The following is a 24,491-nucleotide window of genomic DNA, read 5'->3' as shown; positions in this document are numbered from 1 at the left end:
TCAGGAGTTATGGCAATTCAAAATGCAAAGATCTGTGTACAGGCATAATGAATTTAAGGTACCCTTAAACATCATCTGGGGCCAGGGTGCTGGTTTCATTAAAGGGATTTGGAACATGATGAAGTCATGGATGTTCATGATCAGTTCAGGTCTACAGCTTGCCTTGCAGCTGGGTGGTCTCTAGCCATTGATTCAACAGGCTGGTCATCTGTCTGAGGCAGAGGCTAGGCTAGGCTGTCACTGGTCTTGATGGTGGGAATGAAGATCATATTTTCGTAGCTATATTAAAATTAAAAGGTGAGACATTAATTGTATTGTTCCATAGTTCTTCCCAGAGACAGCAGCTGCACAGCATGGCATAATTTAATAAAGCTCTCCATCATGTAACGCCCGGGTACGAAAAACTTACTAGTGTAAGGAACAACTCCATAGCCCTTGTTTCATCATTAAAGACACAACAGAAGTGCTATACATGTGCCTAGGCTTTAGCAAATGTTTGTATACTGATCTGAAATTAAAATGTGGTAAGCCTCTGTTTTGACCAGGAATGGGGAAATCTTTAGCCAGAACAGGTCATTTAATTTTTCACATAAAAGGAGGTGAGCTGCATTTGCCTACTTCTCCCCCTATCACAGACATCCATTCTAAAGAATGAAGGGCAAAACACACCTCCTGTAAAAGGGGGTCATACAAGGTAGGTGTCTGTGTGTTGAACACGTGACAAATGAGCACCCTGTTGTATAGCAGGGGCTCCCTTCAGCACAGGCTATGGGGGTGGAGGTTGGCTTCCGTCCCCAGTGAATAATGCAGCGAGTAGGTCTTGGCAATATCTAGGATATATGATGTAGTTTATGCCTCTAGCACATTGGCTTAAGGCTGCCTGATGGCTTAGACAGGCTTCTCTGCATTTATTACATTGTTTTGTATTTTCAGACTTTTCCCCCCAACACTCAAGAGGATATCAATTCCACTTCCTATTTTAATTTTGAAATAAAAACAAAAATTTATCCCCCCCTCCGGCTACTGGAGTTGAGGTTCAAATTACAAACTTTCCCATTCTCAAATGTGGCCATGCTAACATGCAAGAAGGAGAAGGTCCTTGTTAATGATGTGGAAAAGCCCAAGCCCTGCTCATTCCCCTCCCTCCTCACACACCTTTACCTTGTAACAGGCACCTCCTAGGCCTCACAGGTAATTTCTAGACAATAGCCAGAGGAACTGATCAAGCACCTGTTTCTTAAGAAGACACCAAAGCAACTTGAGTACTAAACTCAAGGAGCTGGCTTAGCAGCAAAAGGCTTATGCTACCCTGTCCCTTACAGCCTAGGACGCAGAGCTCTGGGCAAATAGTGAGGGCTCCCAGGTGGGATCTTTTAACTGCTTGGGCTTAATGAACTTTAAGGGAGGAAAGAGCTTTTAAGGGAGGCTGCTTGATCAAGGAGCTTCTCAGTTTATGCCTAGTCTTAACAACCTAGTCTAGTTTTATTACTGCCTTCTTAAAAGGTTGCTTGTATGATGGTCCTATAAGCTAAGTCATTTTGCTTGTTCCATCTCTACACAAAGGACTGAAGGCTGATTGCTCTTCAGGGAAGACCTTATACAGGACCATTTGTAAGTTGTGTCAGTCTCTTTAGGTGGGATGTGAATGGTGGCAAATTCTTATCTTCCTGTTATTTTAGTTGGTGTGACAGGACTGCATGTGTTCACTTAAGTACCTGAAAGATTGAAATTGGGAAGGTTGGAGCAGGTTTATAGGATGAGCAAAAAATGTGCTTTTAAAAGGTACCTCAATGATCAGTGAGCAACTGGATGTGTAAAACAAGTGGCAACGTTTAGAAGAAAATCTGTGAACTACCACAGGCAATGGAATAAAGATGTATCTGAAATTCATTTTCTAATAGCTCTTGGTGGCTGCCAAACACTGAATATGAAGAAACCAGTCTTTACAATCCCACCTCCCCTCTGCAATAAAAAAACCCCACCACAAAAAAACTCCATCCAAAACCCCCCAACCTTAAATTAACAGGAGTCACCCGTCAGCTCCTGGGGCATGACCAGGCAGCTGAAGCGCCGTGTGTAGGCTGACTTCAACGACGGCTGCCGAGCAGCGCTTGGCACAGGTGGAGAGGGTTTTCATCACAGACCCAAATTAACTTCAGCGAAGTTATCGCGTCTGCCAGGGCCGGAGGAGCAATCCTCGGTGGGAGAAGCGCCCCGCTCGCCGCCTGCCGCCTCCCCCCTCCGGGGCGCTGCTCGGCCGAACAAAGACGGCAGCGGCGGGCGCCCTTTGCGCGGCGTAGGCCAAGGAAGGGGCGATCCCGCCCGCCCGGGCCCCCCGCTCCGCCAGCCGCCCCCGGCGGCGCTGGGCGGGCCCCACGCCCCGACCCCTGCGCCTGGCCCGGCCCGGCTGCGTGTCGGGAGGAAGCGCCGGCGGCGCGGCGGGCGGGCAGGCGGCTGCCGGCCGCTCGGCTCCCCCGCCCCTCGGCCCCGCCCCTCGGCCGCCGATCCTCCGCCCCCTCCTCCTCCTCCTCCTCCTCCTCCTCTTCGCGGCGGCGGCGGCTTTCTCGGCCCCAGCTCCCTCCGCTTCGCCTGGCTCCTCCGGGAGGCTCCCGCGCCGTGCCGGCGAGGACGGTAAGGGCGGCGGCGAGGCGCCGGGCCGGGCCGCTGCTCCGGGCGCGGCGGGTCCTGGGGCTGTACGCGGCGCCGTCCCGCAACGGTTTCCCTGCCTGCCGGGGTCGGCCCCAGGGAGCGGGCGCGGGAGCGGGCGGGACCCCCACCCCCGGCCCTGGCAGGCGGCGGCTGGCGGCGGGGCTGGCGGCGCCGCGCTGCCCCGGGGACGGGCGGGGGGCTCTCCCCCGCTGGGCGCTGCGGCAGGAGCCGCCCTGCCCAGCCCAGCCCTGCCCCGCCGCCGGGGGTCGGCGCGGCGGGCGGCTGCCTCCGGTGACAGAGAGCAGCCCCCGGGGTGGGTGCCCCGCGCGGAAGCGGGACCGAGCCGGCTTCATCCCCCGCCCCAGGCGGGGGCGCCCCCTCCCCCCCCCCCCCTCCAGCCTGCGTGCGGGGCGGCCAGAGCGGTTTGCCTCCTCCGAAGTGCCTCGCTCACGGCAGGGGAGAGCATCTGGCCCGGGGGAAAGCCGCGGGAAGCGACGGCTATTGCACCGCGCCGGGCCGGTGCGGGGTGTGAGTGCCGCCCTGGGGTGCGCGGGCGGGGGATGCGGGGCTGAGCACATGGCCGCTCGCCCTGCGCGGGGTCTGCGCCGCAGCTGTCACAACACCGCCTGAAACCGGGCCTGCCGGTGCCTGGTGTCCTTTCAAAGTGCTAATCTGACCTAAAGAAAACTTTAGTAGGGAGAAGGGAGGAGGCTTATCCGACCGAAATGTAATTTACTTGAATACGTGTTTTTCTTCCCCCCCTCCTTCTTCCCTACTCAGACAAGGCATCAGTGAAGAGAAGGGAAATCAATGGAGTTACGCGTATCCTAGGGTCCGATACATATGGCAGCTCGTAGGGCAGAGAAAAGGTTAAAACTTTCAGAGACCTTGTGCTGACAAATTAACATCCCCATTGACAACAGTATTAACTTCTTTAAACTTGAATTTTATGGCCGTTTGTGTGTTGATCTTTGCTTGGATTTAAAGACTGCACTTACTGGGTTCAGATATTTAAGGGTGAAACATCCCCTTTGTGCTCAAAATGACAATGCTATTGTGTTTTGTAAGAAACAAGACAACTTTTATCTTTAACAAGGTAGACCTTTTTATCACTTAGCTGTAAATACTTGCTGTGTCTGTAAATCTGCCACTGGTTTGTTGGGTGGCTCTGCAAAGGTCACTTCAGCTCAACCTCCTCTTTTTTTTTTTTTTTTTTTTGTAGAATGCTTGTATGGTTTTAATATGATAGTGGGTCAGATTTATTTATAATTTACCTCGCATTTGTACTTCAGTGGTGTAAGAGTCATGCCTTATAAAGCAACTTGTCCTTGGTTCTGCCCGTAAAGCCTGCTGGCTGATGTTGGTGCGTGGTGTACAGGAGGTGCACAGCTTGGCTGTGTCTAATGTTAAGTGTCCTACTTATTTAAAAATGTTGAGAGTTCTAAAAGGGTCAGTGTAATCCACACCACACATGCGCTCAACTGACCTAGAATTAACAAGATAAAACACTTTTAAGCACTTCTGGAGTGAAAGGTGGTACGTTATTTCCTCATGTGTGACTAACAATGATTGCTTTTTCAAAGTGTCCAGCACTGTGCCCCTCGGCTCAGAGGGTGTCTGAACACCCTGCTCCCACAAACACTTGGCTTGAGCTGGTGAGACTGGTCATGAAAGCAGAAGGCACCAAAGCATGAATGTGCTCCCTGGGGAGATGTACCTGTTGTTGATGATGGCCAGGGGAGGTGGGTGCAGAGACCACCATCAGTCCTGCAGAGATGGCAGGCAGCCCTTGCCATGATTTGGGGCTGTTAGAGCTGGCAGAACTGTATGCCCTGCCAGGGCCCCCATTTTGTGTGGGTTAATAACTTATCATGTCAGTTGATATTTCACGCTGTGGTACTTTCATTTCCCCTCTGTGGGCAGGAGGTAGCAGGCGGGTGCCGGGGTGCTGCAGTGTAGATGCAGGTATACCAGGAATGTGGTGGTTAGTGTGATTTGCCTCCTCGATGGAACTGATAGCCTATGCTGGCAAGTTCACTCTGTTGCACAGAAGGCCTGACTTGCCCTCATGCCAGTGCATCCACGTTAAGAAAATTCTGTCACAAGCTAAATTTAAGAGAAAAAGGGTGTTTTCTAGATTCATATGGAGATTGTTTGCTGACACTGCCAGAGTGGTTCTGTGTCCTGCTGTAGCACTTGGCCGTCAGTGCCCTCCTTCCCTGTTCCCCTTAGGCTTGTGGCGTGCACATCGGAGACATCAGATCTGAAATTTTTGCTGGAGGTGTATCATATGGGAGAAGTCTTCCAGTGGATGAGAGATGGTTTTCTGTTAAAGGTTCATGTCATGCTCCAAAATCTGGAGGGCTAACGTTGATCTAGTGAGTCAAAACTGAGTCAAATTATAGAATGTAGCCTTGCAAATGTGTTCTGGTCACTCAGAGCTACAGAACACATTTGAGACACTGTGCTAGTGTGTAAAAGGGGGGTGTTTCTCAAATGTACTTTTTGTAAGTATGTTTCCCAGTGGTGACATAGTTAGATTGGAAATCAGTGCACTGAAATATCATAGGGTGGATTTTGGCCATTAATTGTAGTGGAATGCAGAGTAAATGAAATCTCATGTTTACAGCCTGCCCAGAACTAGAGGGCGAATCTTTGAACTCTGGGTAAGGAATGCCTCTGGTCTCTCTGTGGCTGATGCTGGATCTGGCTTTCGGCTGCTAGGTTACGGCTCAGTTTCACAAGGCCTTAAGCACATGTGTTGATTAGCCACAAGTTAATAATTTGGAATTAAACTGAAGGATAAGTATATGTCAGCTACAAAGTGTTTTTAGTTCAAGGAAGTTTAATTTTAGCAGGCAAGTTCTGAAAACTTAGAGGAACTAGTCTGTGAAGTCCGCAGGACTGAAGACCTGTAGGAGGTAGAGGTTTAAAAAAAAAAAAAAAGAAAAAGCTTGGACTGCTGTAAGTGGAAGGTACAACAGCTACTTCGAAACTGCATTTTAAGGAGGAGGAAAAGCTTGCCAAGTGGAGCTGTGGACCTTGCTGCAAGAATAAGATACTGCAAGTTACTGGAAAGCCTGTAAGGAATGAAGTGAAGGAGGGGATTGATCATCAGAGAGCAGAAACTGCAGGGATAGCATGTGAATTGCAAAAGCAAGAGTACAAAGAAATTTAAGATGAAGAGGGGAAAAAAAATGAAAAGCAGAAAACTTGGCTATGATGTTGTGAGGACCGGAGTATAGTTGAAAAACATGTCTAATGCCTCCAAAATTAGCAGTTGCAACCAGTTTTAGATAGGGATGAGAATTTGAACATGGGAGAAAGAAAGAGTGCCAAACAAATGACCGGAATAAATGTCTTATGCCTGCTTTCACATTTAATGCAGTCAAACTAAGGAAGCAAAGGGTCTGTGCTTTAGGGGTCTGGAAGAGTTGGTGCAGGACACTGGAGCCAGGTTAAAAAAGAAAGGTTGGTTGTAATCTGTCAATTTGAATGTAGCAATTGTGCTAACAATATAGCAAAAGAAGCGTACTTGTATTTATTTTAAAAGGAGAAGAGAATGAAATTGTCACACATTTTACTCTAGTCTCAATAGCATTCAAGGATTTAGAACAAATTTAGAATGGAAATGGTAATTAAGTATACAAAGATAAGTGGAAAACAGGATAAAATGCATCATGGATTTGCCACAATTAGGTCATGGAAGACTAAAGTAATATTATTACTGGTTAAATACTGAAAATTGGAGATGAAGGGAGCAGAAGGCTTCAGTTTGATATGTGCATACCATGGTGGGCACAACAATGAAAGCCACTAAAATTTGAAGTATGGGGCTTGGCTAAGGAATGGTGAGGTGTCTCCTGAAGGAGAAATTGTGACTGTGTCTGCACAAATAAAGGAATTGTTGCTCTGGATTGTTGTTAGTGAGGTGCTGGTCTTTTTACTTTACCATACTGGCTGAGATAACTATGCAAAGGACGACTGCTGATGAAGCAAAGTTAGGAAATGTAGTCGGCACCAAATGGGGTTGGATTATTGCAGAGGAAGAATGTCTGTGATGACTGAAGCAATAGGAATGAGAGGAAGTTAAATAGCTCTAAAAGGAAAGTTATCTACTGAATGATTATTAACAACACATCTGCTATCAGCTGGCAGGTCATCCCTTAAAACAGGCCTGGAGGAAAAGGCCTGAATACCATAGTCAAACAGGGGTGAGACTGTTTGATGGTGAGCATGGAATGAAAGCAAATGTGATACTCAATGAGAGCTCTTCAGTGGAGGAGGAAAGTTATTATGCAAGGAATTAGGGAGACTTCATGTCAAATACTGTACATAGTTCTGGCCACTTGTGTACAGAAAAATATTAAATTCTAGCGGAACACGTACAAGGGCGTGCAGACTACAAAGATGGTGGGGCGTGAACAGTCTGGAGTTAGATGAGAGACCAAAACTTAAGCTACACTGGCTTTGGTACCTTACTAATGGCAGAGATGGGATATAGCAGCTGCTTATGAATTCCCTGGGGCAAATTCTTGGAGCAGAGGAAGGGTCATAAACTGAAGGCTCATCTGTAATTTTGGATTAAAAACTTGACATACAGGATGATTTGATGGCTTGTTGAATGAATGTTAGAATACTGTACATGGGGAATTCAGAATGAGTTTCTTAACTCAGATTTTGGATGCCCTCCCAGCTGTATGTCTCAAGTCCCAGTTCAGTGTTTAAGCTTGCATGTGACTGTTGAGGAAATGGGCAGTTTGGGTAACTCAAGCTACTAAAACTTTCATGCTTTGGTCTTCACTACTAATCAACACAAATAGAAAGCACCTCAGTGGAGGAGGTATGATGAGCAGAAATCCTTATTTTTGGGGAGTGTGTGTTGTGCAGTTGCTTGATAGTGAAGGGAATTTATAACAAGGAAAGCCCCCCATCTATGGCATTAGTAGCTGCTGCTTTTTCTTCTCTTTTTAATGTACAATGGACTGGAATAAAGTATAACTCATAAAATATTAAAGATAACCACAAATTAACATGCATGGGACAGAAGATGAATAAATGGAGGTTCAGGCTGAAGGTCAGGATGGCTGACTGGAACCCATAAATAAATAAAAGGATTATGCTTTCCTGTTGAGTGTGTGCCCATATCTATCCTTTGCCTGATTTCATGCTTTCTGGTCTAGGAGTGCTCTGTGGCACTGCCTGCATCCTCTTGTTTGAGGACTGTGCTCCTGGGAACAGGAATTGGAGGCATTGCCTTGGGAGGGACTTGGGCAGAGCCTTGCACAGGAGGTAAACTGCAGGACTGCTGAAGACCCAGAGTGGGGGCTCCCAGCTGGGAGGATGCGTGCTTGTCTATGGCTTTGTTTTGAAGTGTAGTACTTGATCTAGGCACCGATGCAGAGATATACAAAAGCCAACACAACTTAACTGCTGGGAACAAACTGAGGTATGAGATATGCCAGTTCAGACACTTTCTCTAGTGAAAACTTGTCTGGTACACACTGAAGAGACATGTGCCTCATAGAAAGCGTAATGATGGTTTGTGTGGTTTGAAGGCTATGCCATGTTGACTTAATTTGATCTTTGCTGTAGCATCAGGGTCTGTCCGTTTATAAGGTCTCCTGTAGCTGGGCTTTGTATGCCCGGTCAAACTTCTGGAAGTTTTGAGATGACCCTTCAAAAAGGAAGACTGTGTGTCATCTGTGTGGAGCTATCTTGAGAAGAATCATTGAGGATAATAAGGTGCTTTGAGTGTGTTTATACATCAAAGCAAGATCAGTGCCTTGATATTGCTTTATGTCTATTTGTTTTGAATTTATAAGGCAGGTGTTGTACTTCCTTAGGAATAATCCAGTTGCAAACTCCTTTCCAGCGTAGTTTATTAAAAATCTGAACTACTAAATTTCAGGCGTTTGCTTTAAATGCATGTGTATTTTTGTGTTTCTTCTCTGAAGAGGAGCTGTGTAATGAGCTCAATGTGTCAGCATCCCCCATAGGAAATAAACGTGAAGAGATTGTGTTGAGCCATCAAAAGAATAATTTAACAATCCCAGGGAAGAATTGAATTTATTGTCTTGGTAGCTTTTAGCATGTATTATTAGGCTATTCGCTTATTGTGTTTTTTCATTTGCTCCTATTGCTCTTTTATATAAGTGTTGAAAGTATCATTAAAAAAGATGACACAAGGGCTATGCTTTGCATTTGTATAGTGTCTTTCACTTGACGGCCTTTGAGTTCCAAATATTAATGGATGAGGTGGAAAAGTTATTTCAGATTTACAAAGGAGAGGTTCAACCTAAATTCAGAGTCTCTAGTAAATCAGAGAGCAGTGCATTTGTCTCCTGATGCTTTGCTGTGTTCTTTAAAAACAGAATCACTCAAATAATTTCCTGTTACAACTTGAAGTCTTGGAAAAGTCTGCACTAAGAAATGGGAGGAAATGTTTTAAGACTTTATTGGACAGGGAAGATAACAGCAGCATCCAGTATTGTCTGCAGCTCAAGCAAGTAGAAAGGAATATGATTCTTCTTAATAGGTCAAGGAACTGTGTGTTTGTGGTGAGCATGGTCAGTCTGGGAAGCCGAGAAATGGACTGGAGTAAGAAGCAAGTGGTATAAGAGACCCAGGTAAAACCTGGAACATGCACACCTGAAAGAATAGAAGAGAGAAGATGTGATTGAGGAAATGAGAATTATGGAAAGACTGTGAATGAACAAACTGATGAACAGGGAAATGAAGGAGAAATGCTTATATATTACACATTAACTCACTATGTGTGTTAACTTGTGTCCAAATTACATTGGAAAGCTGATGTTTTAATCATCGGTGTAATGTAACTGGGGTATCTCTTCACTGATTGGGGTTGCACTGTTTAGAAAAGCACTTTTTGAATGAAGAGAGGTTACAGTGAAGAAGGAACAAAGCAGAACTTAAACTGCAGGAGAACATTTTAGATGTATCTGTAAATTACAGTGGCTTGCATAGTTCAAAAACAAAGCAAAGAAAAAGAAGACTTGTGGACGGAAGAAAGGTTGTTCTGCAGCCTTCTAGTGGTTTATCTTTCAGATTTCCACATGGTGTTTTTTTTGTGCAAACAGGAGTGTCCTTCTGTTGTGAATACATCATCGGTAACAGAGTCTTCCTCCTCTTTGTCTGGTACCTCTATATGGTATTAGACAAGTCACTTAAAATAAACTACCCAAATTCAGGAGTGGACCCAGACCTTTGGATTTGTAATGACCTTTGTATGTTGTCTTTCTCTATTTGACAAGTTCATCTGTCCATGTTACCATTTGGAAGGTCAGGGGGTCACTAGGAACAAAACTTTCTTGTGTGTGTATGTGCATGTATAGATAGGTGCAGCTTAAACTAGGATGGAGGAGAATCATTTAAGTAATGGTTGGGTAAACCGCTTTTCAGTTTATGATGATAATATACGTTTTATTTGTACTTTATATATATAGAAAGTAATGTTGATGTGATATGCTTGACAGACTGTTACTTCTCCTGTCCACCTCCAATGGTTTTAGACTAGCTTTTTAATCTCTTAATTAAGAACATTGTGTCATTTCCCATGCATGCATATACTTCAAGACTACATTTAGAAAAATTCAAATTTAATACTAACATTTGTAAATTAGTCATGTAAGTACAAGTAGTTAAAATGTGATAATTTCACTTGTGTGTTGTATTTAATTGCAAGATTCTTATTGTCTGTGTTGTTTTGCCTTTCTGAGCTGTGATATTACTGAAGTATATTACTGTTGAGTTTTCCCAGTGTGTTAGTTTTACATGTTGAATGGTAATTGCTGTGAGTGACAATCCTGAATGAATTTAAATGGTAGGCAGCATGAATAGGACTTCATGGATTGCTTTTGCTGCATTTAGATAGACGATATTTTCTAACTGAAAATCACTTGTGGCTGTCAAGACTTCTCTCTACATAATATGTGGTACAATATCTGGGCATTTACTTATAAATCAGTTAATTCCATTAATTAATATCTGCTATTAATTAATATCAGAAACCAGAATCCCAGTTCTGCAATACATGAGATTTCTGCAATGTGTTTATATAAATGCTTGGGGAATACTTGCAGACATGAAGGTCTGCTCACTCAGATTTCCTGCAAGACTGTGGCACATGCTTTGCTGAAGGATTTCAGATGTTTTAGTTAGTTTCTTCTTTATTGTTGCTGTGTTGTCCTCATCTTGCAACATTTGCTGTGCAAGTTCAGGGGGTTACTCCTGTTGTAGCATTGGATCCTATTGCAGTAAATGAAATTATGCATATTAGGTTAAGCTTTAGAAGTTCTAACTGGAATGAGTCCCCCAAATGTTTGTGTGTTTAAAGCCACACATTTCAAGTTGGTTTGTTGTTGTTTTTTCCCCCCCCTTCTTTCTTCCCGTTTGATCAACTGTGGGGAAAAGGAGAAACTGACTAATGAAGCACAGCATACAGGAATGCACAATGTAAGCACTTGAATTTGGAGAGAAAATGTTGTTTTCCTCTGATCTTTGCTGTAATGGTTTGAGGTGTTCACTTGTGATTGAAATAAATGAATATGTTTGTTTAAAAAAAATCTGAACTTGATTTTTTTTTTTCTGATGGCCTGTTTATTATAGCAAGTTTGTGCTATCACAGAGTTTCTATTTTAGGAATGAGGTATTGCTTTTTTTTTTGTGCAATTGAAAGATGATCAGTATCATTTCTTTCTTCCTTCCCCCTCCATCCCCCTTAAAACAAAACAAAACCTTCGGTCCTTAAACAAAAGTGTCTTTGTTTTTACATTTGTTTTATGAAATTGCTTAAATCCTTTGGGAAAAGCTTTCCTCTCACAGGAAGAGGGGGGGGTGGTGAAAAAAACCCCTACTAAAGCCAAAACCAGCAAGCCTGCTACCAGACATCACAGTGTTTTGCTATCTGAGTGATAGCAGATTGCATAAAAGAAGCAATTTCTCATCTTAATGAATGAAAAGTGCATTGCAGAAATGCACACAAATAGACATATGGCTTTCACTTGGCAAATGTATGATTGGTAGCATTCAGGGCAAAAACTTGCTGTGTACCTTTCTTGGAGCTTTTTTGGACTGTCACTGTCGGAAATGGAATTTTAAATGGGATATGTCAGAGCTCTGAGAGATGGAAAAAATCAGCTGCTCTCTGCTGGGCTTTTTTTTTTTAATTTGTTTTTTGTTTGTTTGGTTTGGGTTTTTTTAAGCCATTTATTCCTAAAAATCTCTTGGTTCTATGTTTTTTGGGCTGTTCTGATGCTGTGGCTGCAGTTGTGAAGCAATCCATCTTGGTACACTAGGCAGACCTGTGAATTACTCTCTCTTGATGTAGGAATCTTGCAACTGACAGCAAACAAGTGTTAAGTGAGAGGATGAACCATAAAGGCCGAGAGCTAAGTGGAATACCACCCTGCTAGTTTGTCTGCATGGGCTTTGTGCAGAAAATATACTAAAGAACAGGAATGCTGATGAGAGAGAATAAAATTATTGCAGCAGACTTTCTCCCAACTGTCATAAAAATGCAAAATTGAGTCAGTGGCCTACTATTCTCAATCACCTGTATTATGTGGGCTGAAAGGATCAGGGATGAAAGAATTTTTTCCAAGGAAATGATGAATGTGAATGAAAAAATAAGGAGTCTTCCCCTAATGCCAGGAGGTAAGTGCTTGTTTTCTGTAGAGTAGGAAGTCAGGCACTGGACTGAAACAGTGGTTATAGGACCATCCTGGAGGACACCTTTGTAAGCATTATGTGGAGAATTTGGAGTATGGTGGCCTCCCTGGGGTCCAGTAACACCTCACATATCTCCTTGCATGTCAGGCAGCTCTTGGACTTTGCTTGACATTCCCTCTGTTTGTGCTCTGTATTGCCTCTGTCTCCCTTCTGTCCCCAAAGGTTGTGCTGTGAGAACATTTGCAGTGTGTGCTGGGCTTCACTGTGTTCACAACCTGTGCAATCACTGTGACTTTGATACTGTGCAGCTAGGAAACAGCCACGTCCTCATGACTGGCTTGTCCACAGCATGATGGTGAAACCTACATGTTGCTTCCTGGACTTATTTCTGTACCTTAACCTTGTAGGTACAGCTGCTTGTCCTTCTGGTGCCCAGGAGGGAAACTGTGTGCTCTGTGGTGTCTTCTGGAGTACTGTCCTCACCACTTGCAGAGAGGCATGTGCAGAGGTGATTATATGGGTATTCACCTTATGTTTGAAACATTTTTAAGTGCTTTTCATGAAGACCAGACCAGAGAATTATAGGCTTAGGGGGGAGACAGAAGTTGAGTTAACTCGTGCTTTGCTGGCTGAGAAGAATTAGTGTTTTCATTAGTTGGCCTAAAATGTTAACAGGCAAAGGCTGTAGGGAGACGCCCTGTCCCCCAGATATGTTTGGTTTAATAAAAGATAGGATTTCTCCTTCTGAACTCATTATCCAAGAACTGCTGTGAAGGTATCAAATGATGCTGTTTGGATTGTTGCAGTCAACTAATTTGATTGCCATATTACTTCTGAATGACTGCTACTGAAAAGACTTTTTATAAGGTGCCCTGCCCCAGCATGAAATCAGGTCCTCGCACTCCACCTCCTACATACATTTTGTTGCATTGTGTGGGCTGCACTGGTCAGCTAGGGAGTAGAGAGGGATATTCGCCTCCTGGGCTGTTACGGTCAATACTAATCAAATGTTAGTGATGACTTGCTTGCTTCACTGCCAAAATAGCAGGATGATATTACATATTTTGGTCAGAGGGGTCAGCGGAGCTGTGGAGTGGAAGAACTTCCCTCTCTACAAATCCATTCTAATTCTCCCATTACCCTTCATTCCTGTTTTGCTGTGGGGTCAAAACATTTCCCCTGAGAACTCTGTTTCCTGTAGGTGTTGCAGCTGAGGTGGGGCAAAGTGGAGACTGGAGGGACAACAGGTATCTGGAAAGCCCTGGCAGTATTTGCACTGAAGAATTGTTCTGTGGCTTAGGAGCAGACATGGTTAGTTAGTATTGCAGTGCTGCAGGCTGGTGGCATGTCACCTAGTGCTGCGGTTTGAGTCTGAAGGTATTGCAGTGTAAGTCTGGCAGGAGGGCAAGGAGTAAGTTCGTATTATGAAAGTTGTGTTACAGATACTGTCTAATGTGGATCTGGCTGCTGTGAGGTTCCAGTCTTTCTGCCATGTCTTTCCCATGCCTAGAACTTCCACTAATTTAAAGTTGAATTTCTAATGAGAAACAAAACCTGTTCCTTAATCAGTGTGATTTGCTTTCATAGAATACTTCATTCAACTTAAGTGCAAATTGTGAAAGCCATCTAATATTTGAAAATGAAGTCAGCTGTTCTCAATGTTGAACCAGGCTGAAGAGTCCTAGCAATCCTTGTGAAGTCCTCCTTCAATGAAGTATAATTTGGTACCATAACATACTGAGCTGAAAGAAGCAATAAACCAGTTCTGCACTTAGTCCTTTTTACATTACAATTCTGGAGTTGCAGCAGTGGATTTACCATTGTTTCCTTAATACCTTTCTCTTCTCATTAGGTAATATATAGAATACCAAACTTCTAAAATCCACTTTAAGTGGTATTAGAATAACTGATGTGCTGGAGTGGAGAAAATATCTTCTTGTTCTTCTGTGTAACAGTCACGTGGATACAGCTTTTTTTTCCCCTCTGTGTTTGAAGCTGCTTTGCCGGGTTAGACAGAGCTGCACAGATCTTCCTAGGCTGGGATTTTTCTAATGTCAATGTCAGAACTCACTTTTTCATACCTGCAAAGGTTGCAGTCTCTGACAATGAGACATACCTCACTTGAGTTCTGTTTATCTTGTTCATCAAGTCAAACAGCCCTCACAATTAGTATCCATGATCAACTAGCTCATTGGCATGACAATTAATAACAGTAGAAATGAGAAAGTAGGAAACTCTGTGGTTGCCGCCCTGCAAACTTCACTGGCACCTCTAGTGAGTGTTCTCCAAGGCTAAAGGAAGATGTGGAGGTTGGTAAGGCTATGGAGGAGGGAATTAAAGTGCCGGAGTATGGCCGGGTTAGTTTTGGCTGCTATGCTTGGTACCTCTGAAGACTCCTGAGAAAGGAGGGAGTCTGCTATTGGGGTGCTGTCCAGTGTCTCTTTTTTTTTTTTAAATTTTTTATTATCATGTCTTTGATCACATCTTCACAGGCTTTGGCAGCTGAAAGTGTAGGAGAAATTCTTTCTTTTGCTGAGAAATTGCAGAATGTACCTGCTTAATTTTTCTCAATTACATAATGTTTTCTTTTTAATCAGTTATTTTCCAAATTGGGAAGAGAAGGGATGTGTTCTTCATGAAAAGGGAATGTATTCGACATGGAAACCTGTGTACAGCTTTTTCAGATGATTTAAAAGTACATTTCAAAACCGATCTGGATTATCTTGAACTATATAGCTGATCTTCAGCTTGAATACATATGAAATGTAAAGTGATGTAAAATGAAGATGTCTGGTTTATTATGTTGTCCGCTCATAAAATACAACTAACTAGTCAGAAGGGAAAATCATCCTGGCAAGAAGATTCTAAGTACTGCTTTTCTGTCTCCATTGTTACTTTTCTGTTGTTGTCTTAAATTTTTTTCAGTTAGATTTTTTTTTTCCTTCTAACAATCTCCAGGATGTGTGTTTAAACTAATGATTAATCCTTCATTTTTGATGCCTGTAGTACTTTTATGCTAATGTATATAGATGAACAGGTCAGGACTTGACCCATGTAATAAAAGTGCCTTAATTTACTCCTATGTACATTTCAGGGCATAGATATTTAAAAAGGGAAGAAAGAAATCAAGAAGCATGAGCCGGTGCCCAGTGTAGTAATTACTGACACTTTTGTCAAAGTAGCCACCATCTGATGCTGGTTTTTTCTGTTCCTGCTGTAAAAGCAGCTCATGAAGACACATGTGCAGCGAGGCAGAGGCTGAGTGCCAGCTTGGGTCAGAGTCTTTCCATAGTCCTCCGTTTGGTCTTGATGGCAGGACGTGTGTGTTGGGCTTGGCGTTTCAGCAGGGTGTGCCTCATGGCCATGCTTCTTGATGTTCTTGAGAAGGGACAGCCCCTGGGAAGCCCTACGGCTCCCTGCTGTGCCCCAGGTCCGGGCTTCCTGCAGTAGCCTGTGGTATGTGGCCTGGCCTGCCTCTCCCCTGGGACTGGGGTGTGGCTGGCCTCTGGGTTGGACCATGGGGTCTACCTAGCCATCCCTCCTCCATTCTGTGGTGTCCCCTACCTCTGGTTCTGTGAGGAATGCTCAGTGGGAGAGCCACAGCTGACTCCTAGGGCTGATGGGCAAGGAGCCCAACGGTGCAGAGCACTTGCAGGTCACAGTCAAGGTTTTGCATTGTAGGGGAAGAGAATGTAGCAAACCCTTCATCCAAAACACCCTGGCAATACACAAAGTAACATTCCCAGGAAAATGTATGTGCGTGAGACAGGGAAAAGGAGTTGACAGAGAGCTCTGGTTTACGATTTGCACCACTTGACGGTGGGACCTGCAGCATTCCTCAACATTCAGGAAACATTATGTAGATGTCCGCAGGTAGCATTGAGTCATCTTGGACATGAAAGACTGAATCCTCCTCCCTATCCCTTGATATTTTTGCCATGATATGATGGTGTCCACATGTGTACACACACAAATAATATTCTTTGTTTAAAAGTCCTAAATGTTTCTGTAGGGACCTGATCTAATCCTCCAGATGAGCTTTGCCTTTCTGCAGCTGGCTTGGGCCAAATCTGGGGAGACAGTTACAGTACATGGTCTGTAGCCAAAGGAGAAACGTTGCTCCTTTGAAGACCATTAGGTATGATAGGAATGTAGTCCTTAGCGGCAGGGCTGGGCTCAAACTCGTGTCCTGCCCTGGGCTTTGGAGAGGTTCTCCACAAGTCCTAAACTGTGGTGTTGCTCCCCCATATCTTTTGAAGGGCACTGAATGGACTGGTGACAAGGCAGTGTGAGGTGGGAACCTGGTGAAACATATTCCTCAGGTTGCCCTCTCAGGTAACTCTCCTAAAATACCTCAAAAGCTTTTACTTCTCAATTACTGCCTGTCACTGTGTTGCTTTGTCTGGAAGTACTTACTTGTAGAAGTTCTTGCTGGTGGTATAAGATAGCTTGGCAGCATCTATGAGAAAACAGTTATATGGGGAAGAGGTTATTTTGAGATTTTTGTCTTATCTGGAGAACTACCAAAAGCTGGGAAGTGCAAAATACGTGTGGGGTTTTTTTCCCCCCTGAAATTTCACACTGCTTTTCAAAATAAATTCTTCTGCCTTGAAGTGGGTGAGTCCTTGCTCAAAAGTACTGTTTCCCGAATGTTCGTATTTGAGCCAAGAATAAAATCTTTTTTTAATGCATTTTTTTCAGAGCCTGCCTTTGAGAAAGAAATAATTTAGTCTTCTTTTAGAGACTTCATTCTCTTTATAGAACACAATGACTCTGCTTTTCAGAGAAAAAACAGAATTGTAGTGAAGATGCTTTGTTGCATTTTTGGCTTGATTTTATGCAAGATAAATTTGTTTAGCATTTAATACAGTAAACTGTTTTAAAAGATAAGTTATATAATTACCATGAACTTTTAAATAACCATTAGTATTAGTACTTGATTGTCAGTAACATCACACTGTAATAATACCAGATACAAAATAACTGTCTGAACCTTTCGTCTTACTAAGCTGAAAATCAAGGATGTGGCTTTGTAAGTAGGAAAGTAGCTGCAGATATAGCCAGATCTTTCAAAGATGGTTCTTGCTTTTCTTGTTTATCCCTATTTACATATCTTAATTATGTAAAAGTCTTCAGTTTGGAAGCTGAAGTGCTATTTCTCCACATGTCCTTTAGTATCAGCTCAGTGAGTGCCAGTTTTTAGGAGCTTGTTAACTTGCCTGTGACAGTTTCTTCATAGCTCAAATATGGCAGCTGATGTCTGATGCTTTAAAATAATAATGAACACCATACAATTCTTTGTATATTAGTAACGTGATCCTGTAGCTTCATTTCAAACAAGCAAGGATGGGTGCGGTGTATGCAAATAAGTTACATCTCCCTTGCTTTGTGATACCTGTTGGTGGACCACAGTTGACTCTTCAGACAAGTAAAATTCCTCGTGGTAGAATATGAAGTGGTACTAAACCAGCCCTGATGGCAGTTGGCTTGTCATGTATGCTTAAGGGAGAACAGTCAGAAAATAGCCCGCAAACATTTCCACTTCTCAGTGATAAATTGGGGTTTTATTATGTCAGCGTTGGCTACAAATGGGTTAGGAGTTGAAGCCAGTTTATGGACAAATCTCGCCAATTAAATTCTACTCCACTTCAAGAGAAGCAGCACCAAATGTAAGCAAATGGTCTCTTGCTACTTTGGTATTTAAAATTCGATGACAAAACGGCTTAGGATGGAAGGCAGTAGTATCAGTCTCGGTGTAAAGTGGAGACTTCTCAAAGCTGCTGCACTGGAAAGTATATTGTTCTCTGTGGTTCTCCTTTTTTATTGCGCTCTATGCGAAGCCTATAATCACAGGATTTAGAAACCCCTCACTATGCACTTTTAACAGTGACCTGTCTTTCCATGAAACAAAATAGGTCCCTGTACTTCAGAATGGCTGACATTCATTTAGCTTCCAGGTGCACCAGGAGAGCTCCCAGTGAGAGACAGCATTCCTGAGGTCCCAGGCCCAGCTGGAAGTTTCCAGCTGTAGCACCTAATGCAACTTTGCTTCACATTGTAGTATAAAAGTACCAGAAAAGACTGTGTGAGGCAAAAGGAGATGGTATTTAAAGATGAACCTTGCTCTTTACTAGTCGTTTTGCAGCACCAGATAAATGATACTATCTTTTAAGGTTATTTTGTTGTTAGCGGAGTTCCATTTTGTTTGAAGGATCCCTCCTCCCCTCCTCAGTTTGTGAAGACCTCTAGCAAGTGCTTAGATTTCCTCACTTAATCCAGGAATTTACCAAAAGGTAATGCAAAGTTCACAGAGTAGTGGTGTGGTATGACACTGTCAATTTGAATTATTTAGTATGTTAGCAACAAGAGGTTTTTCTTCTGTTTTCTTGAGTTTTTTTCTCACTGTCAAGTCCATTCCCAGGAATGATGGGTTGAGTGTACATGTGTAGCATCCAGGTATCATTCTGGCAGAATTACTGACAAGCTAATGTGTGTGGTTATTGTTTGTTTTTGAGGAAGGTAGATAGTCCACTTCCTAAACTGAAAAGAAACTTTTCTCAGACAAAGCTTGATCTTTCTGTAAGTATTTTAAATCCGGCCTGTGTATTGCAGGTGCATGCCCAAACCACATGCTGCCTAGTGACTGCTACCTCTGTGGACAGAAGGATTAGAATAGAGTTTCAGCCCTAATCCTGGGTTTCCTGTGCAGATTCACTTTACAGTCTTATTCCTGTTTAGTTGCCTCTGTGTTAAAGAGCAGGTTTTTATTTATACTTGCTCTCAAAAAAACTCAAACACCAGCAAACACAAACCAAAAGGCACTAACAATATTATTTTGATTTTTATTGTATTGATGAGCTATGTAAAGATTTATGCCTTCCCTCCCCGCCCCCCCTTAAGACTCTTCACAGAATAGTAATTAGCCATGTGCTATGCAAATTCTTGCAATAAAAGGATTTGGTTATCTGGTAATTAAAACTAAATGACAGCAATTTTGGACTTAGGTTATTTCAAAGTATCTAAATTATTTAGGATCTGAAGTCTTAATTTTTTTCGATGAATTCCTTAGTCAACTTTTGCTTACTTTTAAACTCTACAGTAAATATATACAGTTTCTTATGTACAGTTGATATCCTATAATAAAAAAACCAGTTTTTGTCTGCCTCAGGGCTGCCTCTGAACTGACCTGCAGAATTTTGTGAAATGTGAAAAATAACTTGATCACTTTTTTTAGTGGTTTTTCTTTTTGTACTTTTTAGGATCTCTGCAGTTTTAAATGTGGTTTGCAGAAATTGAACTGCATCTAAAATTTAATATTGGTCAAGACAAAATCCTGCAGCTAAATTGTTTACCAATATGTTTAATTGATCAAGAAGTTGGTGAAAGACTACTTTTTCTTACACAGTTTCTTTTTGGTTTTCCTCAAGTTTTGTATTTATGGATCTATTAAATAATCTGTCATCATTAATTAAAACTCTATCTAGCATACAAGCTGGTTTAAGCAATAAGAAAATGAGTTTCTTGGTACTCTTAAGAAATTTAAATGAACTGTTTTCAAATTGTGTAATAATGGCATGTGATGGCCTTTTGCTTAAAGAAAAAATTACTAGAAGCATATGTTTGCGGTGTGTTACTTTTTTTTTTTGGCCAGGTTTTCATGCCTTAATTTCAGTTTCTTTACCAGTCTATTGAAAGACTGGGCTTTGTGCAGTGGTGAGACCTCTGAGGGTTGGTGTGAAAATACGGAAAATCTAAAGTCAAAACTTCAGAGGTTTCAAAGCCTGTAAGTCAGTAAGATATTTGACACGGAGATGGAGTTAATTTAGATTTGTAATAGCACTCACTGTAGTAGATGCTACAGAAACATAAATCTGTGCTAAGACATGCAGGAAAATGTATGGATGTAAGTGTAGTTATACGGCAGCCGTGGAAATTTCAGATATTGACAATTTAACTGATGTGTTTCTGCAGAATGATGGCCAGTGTTCCCTTATTCTCACTACTCAAAAAGGTGGTTAAAGAGAGAATTAAGCCTGTTGGGAGATCCTGCTAATTAGCTGTTGTGTCCCACATTGAGGGAGTCCTGAGCTGCCCCCCTGCATGGAGGGAGAGGTAGGGAAAGGAAGTTCTTCCATCTCTGATCCATATATTTTTAATCTCCTACTGTTATTACTCAGAGGCCTAAAAATATACTGGATTCTGTTTATAAAAGAAGATTGAATACATGTTAATGTGGCAACAATGTTTTAGGTAGTTTAGGCAAGAAAATAGCTGTTGTATAAAAATGCCTGCATAATTGTATAGTCTTGGCATGCCTTTGAGGCAAATAAATTTGTTTTCTGTACAATTGAGGGATGGGTGTTTTTTTGATTCTCATAGAAGCTCAGCAATAAGCCTTGAGCACAGAATAAATTCTTTATCCTGTGTGATTTGTGTATATTTGTCTTTTAAATCTGTTTAACAAAGTAGTGCAACAAATTTGGGATTAGTGACGTGCTAGTTAGCTTTGCTGAAGGAGGCTGGGACAGAAAAATGGGGAAATTCACGTTTTTTGCATTAGATATGATTAGCTGGCACAAAGATTAGCTGTATCATGCATTTCTTTTCAAATGGTTTCTGACCTCATGGGTGCAAGGAAGTTGTGATCCAGCTGTAGCAGTATAAAATTGGCAAAGAAAATAAGCAGGGGTTTTGTGCAGATTTGTATATTGGCAGTAAAATATTCTCAGCTCATGGGCTTTCCTTTTACCTCTCACAAATTTAAAAATAATGTTGATTTAGTGCCAAGTGTCTGTTGTTACATATGCCTGTTTGCATTTTAGTGCTCTTTACTGCTTTTAGTGCCTTTATTTTTTTCTCTGGATCCACTTCAACCCCTATGATATGACGGGCTGTTAATACCAGCTTAAATCAGGTATTGCTTGCAAAAGTTTCTGATACATTATAAAATAAGAATTTTAAATTTTAGTAACATGAAGTCTGCACTGTAAAACCCTACTTTTAATCTAGGCTTATTTGTTTAGGCTGTGTTAAATCCATTCCTAAAAGTACTCAGGGGTTTGGTTGGTGGGTTTTTTTCTTGGGTTTTTTTTTTTTTTTATTTTCATTTGAGATCAAATCTCTTTGAACTGTGTAGACACGCACCTGTGCTCATTTTAATCCCTGTGTAGTTTTCATCAATTATCACAGCAGGCAAAAAGAAACTCAAATTGTAAAATGCTTTTGAAAAGTAAATACTTTCAACCTGGGGTTCAGGTTTCTGTTTTAATCAAACATCATCTGTATTCATGTTCCTACACAGAGCTGGGTAAGGGAGTGGCATGAAGAGCCTTTTTTTTTTTTTTTGCTTTTGTTTTCACTATGAAATATCTGTTTAGAAGTGCTCTGGTGTATGCTGAGTATAATATGTTAGTGCTTGTAGAGGAAGGCTGTGTTGTGTGTGTGTGCATAGGGATATTTTTTTTTAAAGCTGGAAAAAATCTAGGCCAAGAGATTTCATTCTTATTAATAACTTAAGGCTTTATTAAAAAAAAAAAAAAAGTCTTCCATGGCTAGAAAGCTTCCTGACTGGGGCAGCACTGGTGGGGAAGGAACCTGCTACCCTCAGACACCAGTGGGAGCATTTCCCTTTCTATTGGGGTGTTAAAACGTTCCCATTCCCTGCCGCGTGTTTGATTGCCACCCTAAAAGCTCTCAGGGCCGTGCTCTTTGTGCATTTCTCAGTGCGGGGCCATGCCTGGGGCCGAGGACCCTGGGTGTTCTCCCGCGCTGTGTGCCTGCTGCCCAGCCTAGGCCCCATGCCAAGTCCCCAGCCCGCGGTGCCGCCTCGGCCTCCTGGCAGCGGGTGATCGCCTTCCACCCAAAACAGGACTTGTGGTGTTGCTGTAACAAACTCTGGCCGTAGGACTGAATTTATTTTTTTCTTTTTGTGAAAACATCCCTGTCAGCAAAATAAATAAGTACGAAAGCTTGCCAATTCTTGTTTTAATTCCTTGGGAGATACTGAAACATGAAGTCTCTCCCTGGGCCTTGTCTAGCTTTCCTGCTGCTTTTCCTCAGCAGGCACTGCTCTGTGTGTTTGGTTCCACAGCGCCTCAGCCCAGTGTTAAATATGTAAACTGGGAAAACTGGGAGAAGTGATGTTAAATATGTAAACTGGAACAACAGGGAAATTCTTGGCTTGTTCAGCTGCAGTAATCTACTGCATTAGGGGTTTAAACAAACTTGGGGAAAATCGTTGTTATGAAGCCTTTAATTTTCCTTTAAGCTTCTGTGTCACCCTAGAACCCAAAGCAAAGGTAGTAAAATTAGAGTAATTAATCTTGGAAGAACTTACACAGGGGATGTAATGAATTTTCCATCAGTTTGCAAGTTCTGTAAATCAAGATAAGAGGCTGCTCTAAAACATGCTGTTTGTAAGCTATGGCTGCTGTACTTGACAAAAAAATTAGGTTGTTAGATGCCATCTGTGTTGGTATCTTGAGGTTTTCTGGCGTAGTTCCTTCAAATGTGGAGGTTTAGAGAATTAGTCTGTGTTCCCCTGTGTAATGCTTTATCAAGGAGTGCAAAACTGAAAGAGAAAAGGTCATTTTAAGTTAAGAAGTTTGTGTTCAGAACTCCTGTATTGACACTTCCCTTTTCTCCTGTTCCTGCCCAAGGTCTTGCGGATGTGGGGGAGGTTGGAAAGCCTGCCTGTCTGCTGCTAGGGGACCTGACAACGATACCTTACCTGCTGTGCAAAACTTGGTTTCATGCTAACAAAAAACAAGAAACATTGTATTTATTGCTTTTAGGGAGAGTCTTCCAATGTGTGGAGCTGCAGGTCCTAACTTCCCCAAGCGAGATGTGCAGAAGCCTTAAGACATTGTAGTCAGCCTATGTGACTAATATAATTGCATCTTTTTCTTGAATAACAACTGTAGATGTGAAGCAGACTTTGAAGTGAGGTAGTTGACACCCACACAGGACTAAATTATAACATCCCGAATAAATTGCTATGCAGTGTAAGTGCTGAAGTATTGTCAATACAAAGAAAGTTTGTTCCCAACAGTTCTTGGTATGTTGGAAATCACTTGGAATTTGCTGGATAAAAAAGTTAACTTGCATGGTTAGGTAATTTGCATGTAAACCAAGCAAAAATTATCAAGATCATTAAAAACATACATTAGGAGAGAAAAATGTTAAGTGTATTTTAAGTATACCTATCAAATTGTTCACATCCCATGTATTTGATTGTAACTTTTATAGTTAGAGACCAAATGGTGACTTTTGGTATACTACTTTTTCTTTAAAGTGTACTAAAATAATCATTGCCTATTTTGTGGCAAGCAAATTAAAACATATTCTGCCTGAACTGCATCATATGAAACCCTTCAGCAGGGTCTGAGGTGGCATGGTTCTCAAAATTTATCCCCTTTCTTTATTAGCACACAAACATAATAACTGGAAACTTAAATGCATTGTTTGTACAGTATGAAAATGTAGTAGTAGAAACGATAGCACTGCAATAAAGATAAAGGTAGAAAATCTCTTTAGGTGTTGGACTTCATTTTAAAGCTTGTTCCTTTTGTCTTTAGTGCTTTTGATACTTAATTTCATATGTTACACAAACATCCTCTTAGATGTCTCATATATTTGAGCTTACAATTCATAATGTTCAAATTCAATGTTTGGGGTTAATATGTGCTTGGGTGCCTATCTTTGTAGATACTTGCACAGAATTTTCTGCAGGAACATCAGTGTATCTGCTATAGCAAATCTTATGGAACTTCTACAGGGAGAATGCTTTACTGACATTTTATTAGTCTGTTGGAATCGTCAAAATGCACATCATTAGGTATTGTACTGGAGTACTGTCTGGAATCCTGTGTCCAGTTCTGGGTTCCCCATTTCAACAGAGACAGAGGACTGCTGGAGATGGTCCTGGGGAGGGCTACAAAGATGATGAGGGGACTGGAGCATCTCCCTGATGAGGAAAGACTGAGAGAGCTGGGCCTGTTTAGCTTGGAGGAGAGGGGACCTTATCAATGCATACAAATATCTGGAGGGCAAGTGTCAGGAGGATGGGGCCAGGCTCTTTTCAGTAGTGCCTGGTGGCAGGACAAGGGACAATGGGGTACAAACTGAAATGAAAGCAGTTCCTTCTGAATATG

General features: G+C 42.2%; 1 protein-coding gene across 9 annotated transcripts in view; it reads left to right on the top strand.

Annotated features, from left to right (window-relative positions):
- The first annotated feature begins 2,524 nt into the window (after positions 1-2,524).
- Positions 2,525-24,491, top strand: part of FAM110B (family with sequence similarity 110 member B) — a 116,029-nt gene continuing 94,062 nt past the window's right edge. For 6 of the 9 annotated variants that reach the window (XM_055799257.1, XM_055799250.1, XM_055799255.1 and 3 more), the window contains exons 1-2: positions 2,525-2,631; positions 7,833-7,941. The gene's annotated coding sequence lies outside the window, so the exon portion shown is untranslated. The remainder of the gene's footprint in view (positions 2,632-7,832; positions 7,942-24,491) is intronic. The other 3 variants (XM_055799249.1, XM_055799252.1, XM_055799251.1) reach the window with 3 other exon arrangements.

This window comes from Falco peregrinus, chromosome 3, assembly GCF_023634155.1.
Source record: "Falco peregrinus isolate bFalPer1 chromosome 3, bFalPer1.pri, whole genome shotgun sequence".
NCBI classification, from domain to species: domain Eukaryota; kingdom Metazoa; phylum Chordata; class Aves; order Falconiformes; family Falconidae; genus Falco; species Falco peregrinus.
This window is presented reverse-complemented; position numbering and strand designations above follow the sequence as displayed.